This window comes from Triticum dicoccoides, chromosome 2A, assembly GCF_002162155.2.
Source record: "Triticum dicoccoides isolate Atlit2015 ecotype Zavitan chromosome 2A, WEW_v2.0, whole genome shotgun sequence".
NCBI classification, from domain to species: domain Eukaryota; kingdom Viridiplantae; phylum Streptophyta; class Magnoliopsida; order Poales; family Poaceae; genus Triticum; species Triticum dicoccoides.
The window spans coordinates 560,088,988-560,108,358 of NC_041382.1; the positions used below are offsets into that span (position 1 = coordinate 560,088,988).

Genomic DNA, 19,371 nt, shown 5'->3' on the forward strand with positions numbered 1-19,371 from the left:
CTCCCCTCTCGTTGCTATGCATCACCATGATCTTGTGTGTGCATAGGAATTTTTTTGAAATTACTACGGTACCCAACAGTGGTATCAGAGCCTAGGTTTTATGCGTTGATGTTGTGCACGAGTAGAACACAAGTGAGTTGTGGGCGATATAAGTCATACTGCTTACCAGCATGTCATACTTTGGTTTGGAGGTATTGTTGGATGAAGCGGCCCGGACCGACATTACGCGTACGCTTACGCGAGACTGGTTCTACCGACGTGCTTTGCACACAGGTGGCTGGCGAATGTCAATTTCTCCAACTTTAGTTGAACCGAGTGTGGCTACGCCTAGTCCTTGCGAAGGTTAAAATAGCACCAACTTGACAAACTATCGTCGTGGTTTTGATGCGTAGGTAAGATTGTTTCTTGCTAAGCCCGTAGCAGCCACGTAAAACTTGCAACAACAGAGTAGAGGACGTCTAACTTGTTTTTGCAGGGCATATTGTGATGTGATATGGTCAAGACGTGATGAGATATAAGTTGTTGTTTGAGATGATCATGTTTTGTTGAAGTTATCGGCAACTGGCTGAAGCCTTATGGTTGTCTCTTTATTGCATAAGATGCAAGCGCCAAATAATTGCTTTACTTTATCGCTATGCGATAGCAATAGTTGCAAGAGCAATAGTTGGCGAGACGACCATGTAATGACACATTGATATAGATCAAGATGATGGAGATCATGGTGTCATGCCGGTGACGATGGAGATCATGATGATGCTTTGAAGATGTAGATCAAAGGCACAAGATGATGATGGCGATATCATGTCACATATTATGATTACATGTGATGTTTATCTTTTATACATCTTATTTTGCTTAGTTCAGCGATAGCTTTTTAAGATGATCTCTCACTAATTATCAAGAAGTGTTCTCCCTGAGTATGCACCGTTGCGAAAGTTCTTCGTGCTGAGACACCACGTGATGATCGGGTGTGATAGGCTCTACGTTCAAATACAACGGGTGCAAAACAGTTGCACACGCGGAATACTCAGGTTATACTTGACGAGCCAAGCACATACAGATATGGCCTCGGAACACGGAGACCGAAAGGTCGAGCGTGAATCATATAGTAGATATGATCAACATAGTGATGTTCACCAATGAAACTTCTCCATCTCACGTGATGATCGGACATGGTTTAGTTGATTTGGATCACGTGATCACTTAGAGGATTAGAGGGATGTCTATCTAAGTGGGAGTTCTTAAGTAATATGATTAATTGAACTTAAGTTTATTATGAACTTAGTCCTGGTAGTATTTTGCAAATTATGTTGTAGATCAATAGCTCGCGTTGTTGCTTTCATATGTTTATTTTGATATGTTCCTAAAGAAAATTGTGTTGAAAAATGTTAGTAGCAATGATGCGGATTGGATCCGTGATCTGAGGTTTATCCTCATTGCTGCACAGAAGAATTATGTCCTTGATGCACCGCTAGGTGACAGACCTATTGCAGGAGCAGATGCAGACGTTATGAACGTTTGGCTAGCTTAATATGATGACTACTTGATAGTTTAGTGCACCATGCTTAATGGCTTAGAATCGGGACTTCAAAGACGTTTTGAACGTCATGGACCATATGAGATGTTCCAGGAGTTGAAGTTAATATTTCAAGCAAATACCCGAGTTGAGAGATATGAAGTCTCCAACAAGTTCTATAGCTAAAAGATGGAGGAGAATCGCTCAACTAGTGAGCATGTGCTCAGATTGTTTGGGTACAATCGCTTGAATCAAGTGGGAGTTAATGTTCCAGATAAGATAGTGACTGACAAAGTTCTCTAGTCACCATCATCAAGTTACTAAAACTTCATGATGAACTATAGTATGCAAGGGATGACGAAAACGATTCCTGAGCTCTTCGTGATGTTGAAATCGACGAAGGTAGAAATCAAGAAAGAGCATCAAGTGTTGATGATTAACAAGACCACTAGTTTCAAGAGAAGGGCAAAGGGAAAGAAGGGGAACTTCAAGAAGAACAGCAAGCAAGTTGCTGCTCAAGTGAAGAAGCCCAAGTCTGGACCTAAGCCTGAGACTAAGTGCTTCTACTGCAAAGGGCTGGTCACTAGAAGCGGAACTACCCCAAGTATTTGGCGGATAAGAAAGGATGGCAAAGTAAACAAAGGTATATTTCATATACATGTTATTGATGTGTACTTTACTAGTGTTCATACCAACCCCTTAGTATTTGGTACTAGTTCAGTTGCTAAGATTAGTAACTTGAATCGGGAGTTGCAGAATGAACAGAGACTAGTTAAGGGTGAGGTGACGATGTGTGTTGGAAGTGGTTCCAAGATTGATATGATCATCATCGCACACTCCCTATACGTTCGGGATTAGTGTTGAACCTAAATAAGTGTTATTTGGTGTTTGTGTTGAGCATGAATATGATTTGATCATGTTTATTGCAATACAGTTATTCATTTAAGTTAGAGAACAATTGTTGTTCTGTTTACAGAATAAAACCTTCTATGGTCATACACAACGAAAATGGTTTGTTAGATCTCGATCATAGTGATACACATATTCATAATATTGAAGCCAAAAGGATGCAAAGTTAATAATGATAATGCAACTTATTTGTGGCACTGCCGTTTAGGTCATATTGGTGTAAAGCGCATGAAGAAACTCCATGCTGATGGAATTTTGGAATCACTTGATTATGAATCACTTGATGCTTGCGAACCATGCCTTATGGGCAAGATGACTAAAGACTCTGTTCTCCAGAACAATGGAGCGAGCAACTGACTTATTGGAAATAATACATACTGATGTATGCGATCCGATGAGTGTTGAGGCTTGCGGCAGGTATCGTTATTTTCTGACCTTCACAGATGATTTGAGCAGATATGGGTATATCTAAACATAAGTCTGAAACATTTGAAAAGTTCAAAGAATTTCAGAGTGAAGTGGAAAATCATCGTGACAAGAAAATATGGTTTCTACGATCTGATCACGGAGACAAATATTTGAGTTACGAGTTTGGTCTTCAATTAAAACACTATGAAATAGTTTCACAAATTCGTGCCACCTGGAACACCACAGCATAATGGTGTGTCCGAACGTCTTAACCGTACTTTATTAGATATAGTACAATCTATGATGTTTCTTACCGATTTACCACTATCGTTTTGGGGTTATGCATTAGAGACAGCTACATTCACGTTTAAAAGGGCACCATCTAAGTCAGTTGAGACGACACAATCTGAACTGTGGTTTGGCAAGAAACCAAAGTTGTCATTTCTTAAAGTTTGGCATTGTGATGCTTATATGAAAAAGTTTCATCCTGATAAAATCAAATCCAAATCGGAGAAATATGTCTTCATAGGATACCCAAAGGAGACAGTTGGGTACACCTTCTATCACAGATCCGAAGGCAAGACATTCGTTGCTAAGAATGGATCCTTTCTAGAGAAGAAGTTTCTCTCGAAAGAAGTGAGTGGGAGGAAAGTAGAACTTGATAAGGTAATTGTACCTTCTCCCTTATTGGAAAGTAGTTCATCATAGAAATCTGTTCCTGTGACTACTACACCAATTAGTGAGGAAGCTAATGATGATGATCATGTAACTTCAGATCAAGTTACTACCAAATCTCGTAGGTTAACCAGAGTGAGATCCGCACCAGAGTGGTACAGTATTCTTGTTCTGGAGGTCATGCTACTTGACCATAACGAACCTACGAACTATGAGGAAGCGATGATGAGCCCAGATTCCGCAAAAATGGCTTGAGGCCATGAAATCTGAGATAGGATCCATGTATGAGAACAAAGTATGGACTTTGGTTGACTTGCCCGATGTTCGGCAAGCCATTGAGATTAAATGGATCTTCAAGAGGAAGACGGACGCTGATAGTAGTGTTACTATGTACAAAGCTAGACTTATCGAAAAAGGTTTTTGACAAAGTTCAAGGTGTTGACTACAATGAGATTTTCTCACTCGTATCGATGCTTAAAGTCTGTCCGAATCATGTTAGCAATTACCGCATTTTATGAAATCTGACAAATGGATAACAAAACTGCAATCCTTAATGGATTTCTTAAAGAAGAGTTGTATATAATGCAACCAGAAGGTTTTGTCGATCCAAAGGGAGCTAACAAAGTGTGCAAGCTCTAGTGATCCATTTATGGACTGGTGCAAGCCTCTCGGAGTTGGAATAAACGCTTTGATAGTGTGATCAAAGCATTTGGTATTGTACAGACTTTTGGAGAAGCCTGTATTTACAAGAAAGTGAGTGGGAGCTCTGTAGCATTTCTTATATTATATGTAGATGACATATTACTAATCGGAAATGATATAGAATTTCTGGATAGCATAAAGGGATACTTGAATAAGAGTTTTTCAATGAAAGACCTCGGTGAAGCTGCTTACATACTGGGCATTAAGATCTATAGAGATAGATCAAGACGCTTAATTGGACTTTCACAAAGCACATACCTTGACAAAGTTTTGAAGAAGTTCAAAATGGATCAAGCAAAATAAAGGATTCTTGCCTGTGTTACAAGGTGTGAAGTTGTGCAAGACTCAAAGCCCGACCACGGCAAAAGATAGAAAGAGAATGAAAGTCATTCCCTATGCCTCAGCCATAGGTTCTATAGAGTAGGCCATGATGTGTACCAGATCTATTGTATACCCTACACTGTTTTTGGCAAGGGAGTACAATAGTGATCTAGGAGTAGATCACTGGACAGCGTTCAAAATTATCCTTAGTGGAATAAGGATATGTTTCTCGATTATGGAGGTGACAAAAAGGTTCATCGTAAAGGGTTACGTCGATGCAAGTTTTGACACTGATCCAGATGACTCTAAGTCTTGATCTGGATACATATTGAAAGTGGGAGCAATTAGCTAGAGTAGCTCCGTGTAGAGCATTGTTGACATAGAAATTTGCAAAATAGATACGGATCTGAATGTGGCAGACCCGTTGACTAAACTTCTCTCACAAGCAAAACATGATCACACCTTAGTACTCTTTGGGTGTTAATCACATAGTGATGTGAACTAGATTATTGACTCTAGTAAACCCTTTGGGTGTTGGTCACATGACAATGTGAACTATGGGTATTAATCACATGGTGATGTGAACTATTGATGTTAAATCACATGGCGATGTGATCTAGATTATTGACTCTAGTGCAAGTGGGAGACTGAAGGAAATATGCCCTAGAGGCAATAATAAAGTTATTATTTATTTCCTTATATCATGATAAATGTTTATTATTCATGCTAGAATTGTATTAACCGGAAACGTAATACTTGTGTGAATACATAGACAAACAAAGTGTCACTAGTATGCCTCTACTTGACTAGCTCGTTAATCGAAGATGGTTATGTTTCCTAGCCATAGACATGAGTTGTCATTTGATTAACGAGATCACATCATTAGGAGAATGATGCGATTGACTTGACCCATTCCGTTAGCTTAGCACTTGATCATTTAGTATGTTGCTGGTGCTTTCTTCATGACTTATACATATTCCTATGACTATGAGATTATGCAACTCCCGTTTACCGGAGGAACACCTTGTGTGCTACCAAACGTCACAACGTAACTGGGTGATTATAAAGGTGCTCTACAGGTGTCTCCGAAGGTACATGTTGGGTTGGCGTATTTCGAGATTAGGATTTGTCACTCCGATTGTCGGAGAGGTATCTTTGGGCCCTCTCGGTAATGCACATCACTTAAGCCTTGCAAGCATTGCAACTAATGAGTTAGTTGCGAGATGATGTATTACGAAACGAGTAAAGAGACTTGCCGGTAACGAGATTGAACTAGGTATTGAGATACCGACGATCGAATCTCGGGCAAGTAACATACCGATGACAAAGGGAACAACGTATGTTGTTATGCGGTCTGACCGATAAAGATCTTCGTAGAATATGTAGGAGCCAATATGAGCATCCAGGTTCCACTATTGGTTATTGACCGGAGATGTGTATCGGTCATGTCTACATTGTTCTCGAACCCGCAGGGTCCGCACACTTAAGGTTTGATGATAGTTATATTATGAGTTTATGAGTTTTGATGTACCGAAGGAGTTCGGAGTCCCGGATGAGATCGTGGACATGACGAGGAGTCTCGAAATGGTCGAGACATAAAGATCGATATATTGGACGACTATATTTGGACATCCGAAAGGTTCCGAGTGATTCGGGTATTTTCGGAGGTACCGGGGAGTTACGGGAATACGAAGAAGAAGCAATGGGCCTTAATGGGCCTTAGTGGGAAGGACCAGGAGGTGGTGCGCGCCCCTCCCAAGCCCAGTCCGAATTGGACATGGGGTTTGGGGCGCGGCCCCTCTCTCCCTTCCTTCCCCTCTTTCCCCCTTTTCCCCCTTCTCCTAGTTGTACTAGGAAAGAAGGAAACCTACTCCAACTAGGAGTAGGAATCCTACTCCCCTGGCGTGCCCCTCCTAGGGCCGGCCTCCTCCCCCTTGCTCCTTTATATACGGGGGCAAGGGGGCACCCCATAGACACACAAGTTGATCTTCGTGATCATTTTCTTAGCCGTGTGCGGTGCCCCCCTCCACCATACTCCTCGATAATATTGTAGCGGTGCTTAGGCGAAGCCCTGCGACGGTAGAACATCAAGATCGTCACCACGCCGTCATGCTGACGGAACTCTTCCTCGACACTTTGCTGGATCGGAGTCCGGGGATTGTCATCGAGCTGAACGTGTGCTAGAACTCGGAGGTGCCGTAGTTTCGGTGCTTGATCGGTCGGGCCGTGAAGACGTACGACTACATCAACCGCGTTGTCATAACGCTTCCGCTGTCGGTCTACAAGGGTACGTAGACAACACTCTCCCCTCTCGTTGCTATGCATCACCATGATCTTGTGTGTGCGTAGGAATTTTTTTCAAATTACTATGTTACCCAACAAACATCACTATGTTGATCATATCTACTATATGATTCACGCTCGACCTTTCGGTCTCCGTGTTCCGAGGCCATATCTGTTATATGCTAGGCTCGTCAAGTTTAACCTGAGTATTCCGTGTGTGCAACTGTTTTGCACCCGTTGTATTTGAACGTAGAGCCTATCACACCCGATCATCACGTGGTGTCTCAGCACGAAGAACTTTCGCAACGGTGCATACTCAGGGAGAACACTTATACTTTGATAATTTAGTGAGGGATCATCTTATAATGCTACCGTCAATCAAAGCAAGATAAGATGCATAAAAGATAAACATCACATGCAATCAATATAAGTGATATGATATGGCCATCATCGTCTTGTGCTTGTGATCTCCATCTCCGAAGCACCGTCATGATCACCATCGTCACCAGCGCGACACCTTGATCTCCATCGTAGCATCATTGTCGTCTCGTCAATCTTATGCTTCCACGACTATCGCTACCGCTTAGTGATAAAGTAAAGCATTGCAGGGCGATTGCATTGCATACAATAAAGCGACAACCATATGGCTCCTACCAGTTGCCGATAACTCGGTTACAAAACATGATCATCTCATACAATAAAATTTAGCATCATGTCTTGACCATATCACATCACAAGATGCCCTGCAAGAACAAGTTAGACGTCCTCTATTTCTTGTTGCAAATTTTACGTGGCTGCTACGGGCTTTAGCAAGAACCGTTCTTACCTACGCATCAAAAACCCAACGATAGTTTGTCAAGTTGGTGCTGTTTTAACCTTCGCAAGGACCGGGCGTAGCCACACTCGGTTCACCTAAAGTTGGAGAAACTGACACCCGCCAGCCACCTGTGTGCAAAGCACGTCGGTAGAACCAGTCTCGCGTAAGTGTACGCGTAATGTCGGTCCGGGCCGCTTCATCCAACAATACCGCCAAACCAAATTATGACATACTGGTAAGCAGTATGACTTATATCGCCCACAACTCACTTGTGTTATACTCATACATATGACATCTACGCATAAAACCTGGCTCTGATACCACTGTTGGGGAATGTAGTAATTTCAAAAAAATTTCCTACGCACACGCAAGATCATGGTGATGCATAGCAACGAGAGGGGAGAGTGTTATCCACGTACCCTCGTAGACCGAAAGCGGAAGCGTTAGCACAACATGGTTGATATAGTCGTACGTCTTCACGATCCGACCGATCAAGTACCAAACATACGGCACCTCCGAGTTCAGCACATGTTCAGCCCAATGATGTCCCTCGAACTCCGATCCAGCCGAGTGTTGAGGGAGAGTTTCGTCAGCACGACGGCGAGGTGACGATGATGATGTTCTACCGACGCAGGGCTTCGCCTAAGCACCGCTACAGTATTATCGAGGTGGACTATGGTGGAGGGGGGCACCACACACGGCTAAAAGATCAAAGGATCAGTTATTGTGTCTATGGGTGCCCCTGCCCCCGTATATAAAGGAGCAAGGGGGGTGCGGCCGGCCTAGGACGCGCTAGGAGGAGTCATACTCCTACCGGGAGTAGGACTCCCCCCTTTTCCTTGTTGGACTAGGAGAGAGAGGGGAAAGAGGTGGAGGAGAAGAAGGAAGGGGGGGGGGGGGCGCCGCCCCCTCTCCTTGTCCTATTCGGACTAGGGGGAGGGGGCGTGGCCCATGCCCTCGCCGCCTCTCCCCTCTTTCCACCAAGGCCCACTAAGGCCCATTAAGACCCCGGGGGGTTCCGGTAATCTCCCGGTACTCCGGTAAAATCCTGATTTCACCCGGAACACTTCCGATATTCAAACATAGGCTTCCAATATATCAATCTATATGTCTCGACCATTTCGAGACTCCTCGTCATGTCTCTGATCACATCCGGGACTCCGAACAACCTTCGGTACATCAAAACATATAAACTCATAATATAACTGTCATCGAAACGTTAAGCGTGCGGACCCTACGGGTTCGAGAACTATGTAGACATGACCGACACATGTCTCCGGTCAATAACCAATAGCGGAACCTGGATGTTCATATTGGCTCCCACATATTCTACGAAGATCTTTATCGGTCAGACCGCATAACAACATACGTTGTTCCCTTTGTCATCAGTATGTTACTTGCCCGAGATTCGATCGTCGGTATCTCAATACCTAGTTCAATTTCGTTACCGGCAAGTATCTTTACTCATTCCGTAATACATCATCCCGCAACTAACTCATTAGTTGCAATGCTTGCAAGGCTTAAGTGATGTGCATTACCGAGAGGGCCCAGAGATACCTCTCCGACAATCGGAGTGACAAATCCTAATCTCGAAATACGCCAACCCAACAAGTACCTTCGGAGACACCTGTAGAGCACCTTTATAATCACCCAGTTACTTTGTGACGTTTGTAGCACACAAAGTGTTCCTCCGGTAAACGGGAGTTGCATAATCTCATAGTCATAGGAACATGTATAAGTCATGAAGAAAGAAATAGCAACATACTAAACGATCAGGTGCTAAGCTAACGGAATGGGTCAAGTCAATCACATCATTCTCCTAATGGTGTGATCCCGTTAATCAATTGACAACCCATGTCATGGTTAGGAAACTTAACCATCTTTGATCAACGAGCTAGTCAAGTAGAGGCATACTAGTGACACTCTCTATGTATTCACACATGTATTATATTTCCGGTTAATACAATTCTAGCATGAATAATAAACATTTATCATGATATAAGGAAATAAATAATAACTTTATTATTGCCTCTAGGGCATATTTCCTTCACAAACTTTGAACAGGAAAGCATCAAGCAAAGGTTCAAAGAGCAGCTAGTACAAAAGTTTGCGGATAGCAATAGGCTAGGCAGCTACTGCTACCACCATTATATTTTGCGAGCAAGTGCATTTCAGTGCAGCACATCATCTCCGACTCTCAACTAATCAGGGACTAAACATTTTCTCCAAAGGACTCCGTGCGCAGAGTACGGCAACGTGAAAGGACGGCGAAGAAGGATTCGTATGCTTCGGGATATTCTGCAGGTCAAAGAGAGAAAACGGACCACGTCGCGCACGCACGAGTAGAACAGCCGCTCGGGCTTGGGCATGTCCATCGTAACCGCCGCCTTGGAGTCAGGTCAAGGGGAGGAGCAGGTTGGTCAGCGCGTCGTCGATGGATTGTCGAGAAGCTGAGGAGGGACGTGCAGGAGAGGAGAAAAGGGAGAAGACATCGCCTCAGTTTGGCCGCTCTAGAGCACGCCCACTAACCTGCACCAAGCACGCGCACACTCAGAGTCACACACACACATACACATAGCTCTCGCGCGCACCCATCAACTAGCACACACTCATCTAGCCTAGGCACCATAGAATCAAGAGAGCGAGCATGATGCATGCATCCGATGTCGCAGTGCGCAGAGGAGCACCGTTGAGCCGAGAACCTTCACGTCCTTCGCGCTGGGAGCCGCGTACATGCCTTAGAAGCCGGGTAGTCGATGGAATCATGTGCAACGCCGCGGAGGTCAGTCGCCCAGACCTGCACCAGAACGCCACCGCCGCTTTCACCGGCGCTGTTGGACTCCTTGTACAGCCGCAGTGCCTGCACGTCCTCTCCTTCACCCCGCTGCTCCCGCCGGTAATGCTGCCATGCAGCTGAACCGCCGCAACTGATCTGGCGGAAGCTAGTTCGCTACTGCTGTCGCCACCATGTCCATCGTGTTTGGCTGGCCCCATGAGAACGGACGGGGAGCTCCGAAGCTCCATGGCCACCTAAGGTTCGTTGCACGCACAGACGCACCACAGGAGATCCACGTCCTGCTGCCGCACCGGACGCCTCCCAGCGAGATCCGCGAGCAACATTACTCGCATCCCATCTCTGCCACAGCTTCTCTCGCCATGACCCTCCACCGCGAGAAACGGTGCATGGTTGTTGCAATGAGGAGGAGAAATCAGGGCAGAGATTGAGCCTTTATATATAGAAGCAATACTGCGGTGGATCGAACAAAAACAAACACGTAAACGACGTCTCTATATGGAACGATGGGGACCCCAGCTCTCCACCCCTCCCCACACCGTGCCGCAGGCCGCTCCGGCCGCGGCGGCCACCAAATCCGGCCATTATGGCCGCCAGCTGTGCCTCCAACCCCCCCTTCCCGTCTTGTCGGAGCCCCTCGCCGCCCGCTGGAGCCTCGCTTCGACCCAGCGTCTCCTCGCAGCAACCCTCCCCGTGGTTAGTGGCCTCGACAGCTGCGGCATCAGATCCAGCTTCAACACCGCGAATCCTGCAGCGCGGCGGTCCATCCAAGGTCGGTGCGCGGCTCGGACCGCCGGATCTGGGGGCGTCCTCCGATGAGGGCCGGGCGTGCCTTAAATCCGTGGTTGTTCGCCCCTCCCCCTCGGCCAGTCCTTCCTCTTCGGGCCAGGCCGGCCCGGTGGAGGTGGGTTGGACGATGGTCAAATCCCGGAAGAATGGGAGGGCAGGCTCCCGCTCGGCGGATCGAAGCGGGCGTGCTTCGATCTCACGTTTGGACCGGCGCAGATCCTTCAATGCCGCTGCTGGGAGGAAGGCCTTCTTAAGCCAGTTCAGAGGTAAATGTTTCCGCTGCCTCAGTAAGAGCCACCACCGTGTTGACTGCCGGGATCCCCTCCGCTGCATCATTTGCAAGAGCGCTGGGCATTTTGGCAAGGAGTGCCCGCAAATCCAAGAAACGGTGGCCCAGGTGGGGCTGCCAGTGCTCGCCTGAAGTTCCTGGCGGAGTGCAGAGCTCCGGTCCGCGACCATGTCATCTTCCCGCCTCCGCCTCTGCCTCCCCCCTACTCCCATTGCAAGCCTTGGCCTCTGCGACCCGGCTAGGCGGCCACGCGAGAGCCGCAAGGTCGTCGTGGCCTCTCCGGCGTTGGAACTTGAGGAGCACGTCCTGTGCCAGCACGCGGTCACCCTGACCGCCACGGACCGCTCGCACTCTACCACCCCCGCGGCGGTGGGCAAGGTCATCCTCGAGCAGATCTCTACCCCTCCGCACCTGCTCCGCGTCACCGCCCACCAGCCTGAAGCCTTCCTCATCCACTTCGACCTCCCTGCGCACCGGGACAACGCCGTGCGCTGCGGCGTCATCAAGGTTGAAGGCTGCAAGTACTTCATCAGAGCCTGGAACGAAGACGACCACACCGCGTTCCTCAAGTTCCGTCATCACGTGCGCATTGTGGTGGAAGACCTGCCCATGCAGTTTTGGTCGCTGCCGGGTGCGGATGAGGCGTTCGGCGACATCGGCCGCGTCGACCGGCTTGATTCGCGCACCCTGGAGAGGGGGCACGCCAGGACCTTCACGTTCTGGCTCTGGGTCTGGGACGTTGCCCACATCCCCACCAGGCGCGTGCTCTGGGTGCTCAAGCGGGGTGCAGGCCGGGCGGACGAGATCATCGGCCTCGCCCCCGCGGATCGCCGCATCCCCCCGCCACTCGGCGTCCGGCGCTATGACCTGCTGATCCATGTCGACCTGCTGGAGGATTGGTTACCCCTCTCGCCGCGCTCGTCTCACTCCGGCCAGAGCGGGCTGCCTTCCTCTGACGAAGACGACGACCGCCCCTTCCCGCGCATCAAGCCCGGCACTTGGGTGGCGCGTGTCGAAGACGGGCAGGGCGGGGCCCGCAGCAGGGCATCGCGCGTCGGGCCTGGGGGCTGTGGCCCTGTGCTCGGTGGGGGCGCTCGCGACCACGAGGAGGATGGTGGAAGTGGCGGTTCCGGCGCAAGCCGTTCTTGGAAGGATCGCCTGCTCGGTCGCGGTTGCCACGCCAGGGGCTGCGACGGAGACGTGATCACGGATGCGCACCGCCGCCGCAGCAGATCGCCTGCCGGCCGCCGCCACGCGGCTGGCCGTCATGGCCGCCCTGCCACTGGGAGGGCATCCGGCACTCCAGTCCTACGCGTCACCACGCCACTCCCCCTCCGCTCGGCCCCCCAGCGACGGAGGTTGACCAGGTGGCCCAGTTCTTCTCCTTCTCCGACAACGGACGTGCCCTCTCTCCGCCCCCGCGCATAGACTGCATTCAACTAGAGATGGAGAACGCCATTCAGGAGGCGCTGGTCACCCCTCTGGCTTTCGAAGACGGTGGCCGCTCGCCTTCTCCACCCACCGCCAAGCCTGCCAAACTGGAGAGCCCGGAGATGCTACCGTGCCTGCTGCCCTGCATCGCCTCCCCTGCAGCAGCGACGGTGGGCTTCCAGATGGATGCGGTCATCCAGCAGGTGGGCTCCATGCAGATCGGCAGTAGTCAGGCGCAGGCGACCGAGCTGTTTGCAGCAGTCCCACCTCCGATCCTCCCAAGCCAGCCTCCTCGTCCTCGCCACTCCGCTCCGCCCAAGTCCAGGGCTACCTCCACCCCCTCCCATCGCAGTGCTCGATAGGCAGCAGCTGGCATCTCCACCCCGGTGGCGCAGAGGGCGGTGCTGCGCCTAGTCCAGGAGCTTGGTGAGCTCGGCCCCAAGGACAAGATGACTCTGAAAGCGGCTGCGCAGATCATGAAGCATTTCCAGGAACCCCTCTCCGACGGCGACATCGTTGCAATCGCCAAGCTGACCGGCCTCGACCAGGAAGCTCTCAAGATTGCCACAGGCATGGCGGGGATCGCCGATGCAGAGGAGCTCATGCAAGTCTGATCATGTCTGTAGTATTAGCAGTAGCTAGTCTCCGCCAGCGGCTGGTCCTAAACCAGCTTGAGTTAGGTCTAGTCTTCATGTGTAGTTCTTCGATGTTGTGGTTTGATCATCGACGATGGGGTTTTGGGGCTATTGGTGGCCGTCGTCGCCCCTGGTGCTGCTGTAAGTTGTCTCTGTTCTGTGTTAGTAAAATCTTTAGTTGGTGGAGCAGATTTAGTTTCTTTGATGTATGACGGCAATTTAGTCTTCATGTCCTGGAACGTCAGAGGTTTGAACTGTCCGGCGAAGCGCACGGTTGTCAGCGACGTAGTTTCTTCTCATAGAGTAGCGGTGTTATGCCTACATGAAACCAAAATCGATTCTTGGACGACGGCGGTAGCTTGTGAGATAGGCGGCAGTAGATTACAGGGATGTGTAGTGCTGCCTACGATCGGGACCAGAGGTGGAGCGGCGATTTTCTGGGATAAAGATGTAGTCGACGTAGTTTCTCACTATTTGGGTGGCTTTTCCATCACGGCAAAAGTGCGTGAACTGAGCTCGGGGAAGCATTTTTGTATGACCACCGTCTATGGCCCGACAGACAACGCGCAGAAAGAGAACTTTCTTGCGGAAATAGCTGCTTCTGCCCCTCCTTCTGGTGAACCGTGGATGATCAACGGGGATTTCAATATGATCTATCAAGCTAGAGACAAGAGCAATCCAAACATAAACAGGAGAATGATGGGAAAATTCCGCAGAGCCATAGACCAAGCTATACTCAAGGAGATCAAGTGAAAAAATCGGCGTTTCACATGGAGTAATGAAAGGGAAAACCCTACCCTCTGTAGCATTGACAAAGTGTTCTGCAACGCGGGCTGGGAAGATTTGCACCCCGATCATCTGTTGTTTGCTGCCTCAACATCGTTCTCCGACCACTGTCCTCTGGTGCTCGCTGCAGTGGACACACCAGCACGAAAAGCTAGGTTCAGGTTCGAAAATTTCTGGCCTAAGTTTCCACACTTCTCGGAAACAGTCCTTCATGCCTGGCAAAGGCCGGTGCCACATGACTGCCCTTTTGTCCGAATCAAGAAGAAGCTCGAGCGGACTGCGGCTGATCTGAAGATCTGGAGCAAGGCCACTTTTGGAAAAGCGAAAATGCAGCTGCACATCGCAAACGAAGTGATACGCCTGTTAGATGTGGCTCAAGAAAGCAGAAGGCTCACGACTACAGAGTTTCATCTGAGAAAGCAACTCAAGCTAAAAGTGTTAGGGCTGGCAGCAATTGAAAGGGCCAGGCGAAAAGAAGCTTCAAGGATTACCTGGCTGCGCGCGGGAGATGCAAACACCAAGCTTTTCCATGCAAAAATGAGAGTCAGAAGAAGAAAAAAATTCATACATTCTCTCAGGGAGGGTGGCTCGGAGATTTTCGATCATGCAGGGAAAGAGAGGATCCTTCATGACCATTTCACCAAGTTTCTGGGCAAGCAAGATGATCGGCAAAACACCCTCAATTGGGAGAGGCTGGCTATCCCCACAATCGACCTGCAAGGCCTAGACTCACCGTTCTCCATGGCGGAGGTTTGGGCAGCTATCATTTCCTCCCCAACAGATAAAGTACCCGGGCCTGACGGTTTCACGGGACAATTTTACCGCTCCTACATCATTCAGGAAGATGTCATGGCTGTTTTTCACAAGTTCCATCAGCTGGCAGGGCAAAACTTTGCGGAGATAAACACTGTTGTGATCACGCTGCTCCCAAAGAAGGATGGTGCCTCTGAGGTCAACCACTATAGGCCGATTAGCCTGATAGACTTAGTTGCAAAGCTCATCTCAAAAGTTCTTTCTGCAAGGCTTGCGGGGGTTCTTGCTGCAACCATTTCACCAGCACAGACCGCTTTCCAGAAAGGAAAATGCATACATGACAGTTATCAGTATGTTCAGAGATGTGTTGAGATGTTGCACAAAACAAAGAAGAAGGCGTTGTTCTTCAAGTTAGATATAGCGAAGGCCTTTGAATCTGTGTCCTGGGAGTATCTACTCGAGCTCATGCAGAAGATGGGCTTCCCTCCCATATGGAGAAATTGGATTGCGTTACTCCTCTCATCTGCTTCATCTTCCTGCATGCTAAATGGAACGCAAGGCCCAACCATATCCCATGGCTGTGGATTCAGGCAGGGCGACCCGCTCGCTCCCCTGCTTTTCATTTTGGCAATAGACCCATTGCACCGACTCCTAGAGGCTGCTGCAGAGGAGGAAATGATAGCTAATCTGCCGGGCCATGGCATCAGCATGAGGATTAGTTTGTACGCTGACGATGCTGTCATTTTCACAAATCCGGTCAAGGAGGAAGTGGACTGTTGGAAATATGCTCTAGAGGCAATAACAAATTGGTTATTATTATATTTCCTTGTTCATGATAATATTTTATTATCCATGCTATAATTGTATTGATAGGAAACTCAGATACATGTGTGGATACATAGACAACACCATGTCCCTAGTAAGCCTCTAGTTGACTAGCTCGTTGATCAATAGATGGTTACGGTTTCCTGACCATGGACATTGGATGTCGTTGATAACGGGATCACATCATTAGGAGAATGATGTGATGGACAATACCCAATCCTAAGCCTAGCACAAAGATCGTGTAGTTCGTATGCTAAAGCTTTTCTAATGTCAAGTATCATTTCCTTAGACCATGAGATTGTGCAACTCTCGGATACCGTAGGAGTGCTTTGGGTGTGCCAAACGTCACAACGTAACTGGGTGGCTATAAAGGTACACTACAGGTATCTCTGAAAGTGTCTGTTGGGTTGGCACGAATCGAGACTGGGATTTGTCACTCCGTGTAAATGGAGAGGTATCTCTGGGCCCACTCGGTAGGACATCATCATAATGTGCACAATGTGATCAAGGAGTTGATCACGGGATGATGTGTTACGGAACGAGTAAAGAGACTTACCGGTAACGAGATTGAACAAGGTATCGGGATACCGACGTGTAACGCCCTCGATGCAGCTATATCTCCTACGTGTCGAAGCACGACTTAGAGGCATAACCGCATTGAAAGCAATGTCGCAAGTGAGGTAATCTTCACACAACCCATGTAAGACATAAGGGAAAGAGATACATAGTTGGCTTACAATCTCCACTTCACACAATTACATGAATAAAACATTACATCATCCAAATACACTCATGGTCCGACTATGGAACCAAAATAAAAGAAGAACCCCAAAAGCGACAAAGGTCCCCGATCGACCCCAACTGGGATCCACTACTGATCAACTAGAACGAAACAACACAAAGGACAAGATCTTCATCGAGCTCCTCCTTGAGCTTGGTTGCGTCACCTACTTTGTAACATCGGCACCTGCAAACTGGTTTTGGAAGTATCTGTGAGCCACAGGGACTCAGCAATCTCGCACCCTCACGATCAAGACTATTTAAGCTTATGGGTAAGGTAAAAGGTATGAGGTGGAGCTGCAGCAAGCGACTAGCATGTATGGGCTAACCTACGCAAATGAGAGCGAGAAGAGAAGGCAAAGCACGGTCGATAAAAGTATGATCAATAAGTGATCCTAAAACAACCTACATCAAGCATAACTCCAACACCATGTTCACTTCCCGGACTCCGCCGGAAAGAGACCATCACGGTTACACACACGGTTGATACATTTTAATTAAGGTCAACTTCAGGTTTTCTACAACCAGACGTTAACAAATTCCCATCTGTCCATAACTGCGGGCACGACTTTCGAAAGTTCAAAACCCTGCAGGGGTGTCCCAACTTAGCCCATGACAAGCTCTCACGGTCAGCGAAGGAATAGACCTTCTAGCGGGAAGACCCGATCAGACTCGGAATCCCGGTTACAAGACATATCGACAATGGTAAAACAAGACCAGCAAAGCCACCCAGATGTGCCGACAAATCCCGATAGGTGCTGCACATATCTCGTTCTCAGGGCACACCGGATGAGCAAGACGTCGGGTAAGCCAGCCCAGAGTTGCCCCTGGTAGCCTCGGACATTGCTCAGTTGGACCAACACTTAGAGAAGCACTGGCCCGGGGGGGGGGGGTTAAAATAAGATGACCCTTGAGCCGGCCGACTCAAGGGAAAGAAAAGGCTAGGTGGCAAATGGTAAAACCAATGTTGGGCCTTGCTGGAGGAGTTTTATCCAAGGCGAATTGTCAAGGGGTTCCCATTATAACCCAACCGCGTAAGGAACGCAAAATACCGCAACATAACACCGATATGACGGAAACTAGGGCGGCAAGAGTGGAACAAAACACCAGGCATAAGGCCGAGCCTTCCACCCTTTACCAAGTATATAGATGCATTAATTAAATAAGATATATTGTGATATCCCAACAAGTAAACATGTTCCAACCAGGAACAACATCTCCATGTTCCAACAAGGAACAAAACTTCAATCTTCACCTGCAACTAACAACGCTATAAGAGGGGCTGAGCAAAGCGGTAACATAGCCAATCAACGGTTTGCTAGGACAAGGTGGGTTAGAGGCTTGGTTCAACAATATGGGAGGCATGATAAGCAAGTGGTAGGTATCACAGCATAGGCATAGCAAAAGAGCGAGCAAATAGCAAGCAAAGATAGAAGTGATTTCGAGGGTATGGTCATCTTGCCTGAAATCCCGCGGAAGAAGAACGGGTCCATGAAGAAGACAAACGAACGTTGTCGAACGAATCCTCACAACACGATGTTACCGGATACAACCCAAAGAAGCACACTGGAAAGAAGCAAACAACATAGTAAACAACCCCCACATAAGCATGGCATGATGCACAAACAATTATGATGCATGTCCGGTTTAATGAGGCATGGCATGGCAAAGTGCAACTAACAATACTACAAGTTAAGTGGAGCTCAATATGCAACGAGTTGCATATTGACGAAACACCACAGCAAGTTATTTAGTTCGATCTTGTTTATGTACCCAACAATATTAAATGTTGTTAAACATGGCAAGAGGGTGAAGCAAAGTAAAACTACCTATCTAGTCAAGTTTAAATGAGGCCGGAAACAACGAACAACAATTCCGGTAAATCCTCATATGCATATTTTAAGGTTTGGTACTGTTCTGCCCTAATCATAATTTTATAGTTATTAAACATGCAAAGTAAGTGAACCAAGTTAAACTAGGCATTTTTCTACCCCATTTACATATAAAGATTATTAAATTCCGAGTTACGGTTATTTAGTTATGAATTAAACCATTTTAGCATGGCATAGGAGCAAATTTAACCAAACAACATTTTAAACATTTTAAACATGGATGAAAATGACATATTATGAAACTAGATGCAATTCTAAGCAAGTTTCATATATAAATAATTTTAATCCGATGCACGGTTCATGAGTTATTAAATGCATGAACTCTAGGGACTTTTCTGCAAAACATGTCTTCTCTGGAATATTAGGAAAAGCCTCCTGAACTAAAAAAAACATCATGGGCCGAATCTACAGGCTGCTGGGGCACTCACCATGGGCTGAGGCCCGGTTCGGTGAAGAGGTAGGCTGGAAGGGGCGGCGCGGATCTGGCCCGACTGGAAGCGGTGCTGGGCCGCGGTTGGAGCGGAGGCCGGCCCACCTGCGTGGACAAGGTCAGCGATGCGGACGCCGCGTCGACTGGAGCAGCGCTTGTCTTTCGATCCAGAGGAAGCAGGGCGTGGCGCTGGTCTGCGCGTGGAGACGAATCAAGGCGAGCTGGGCCTTGGCGTAGATCTGGACCAAGGGGAGGTGAAGCAGGTCACGAAGCAGAGGATCGAGCGGGCCGCGCTTGGCCTTGGAGCAGGAAGACGGCAGCGACCTAGCGCGATGC

General features: G+C 48.1%; 1 pseudogene; it reads left to right on the forward strand.

The window, feature by feature from the left end:
* Window positions 1–12,112: 12,112 nt before the first annotated feature.
* On the forward strand, window positions 12,113–13,548 carry LOC119357950 (annotated as a pseudogene).
* The last annotated feature ends 5,823 nt before the right edge of the window (window positions 13,549–19,371 follow it).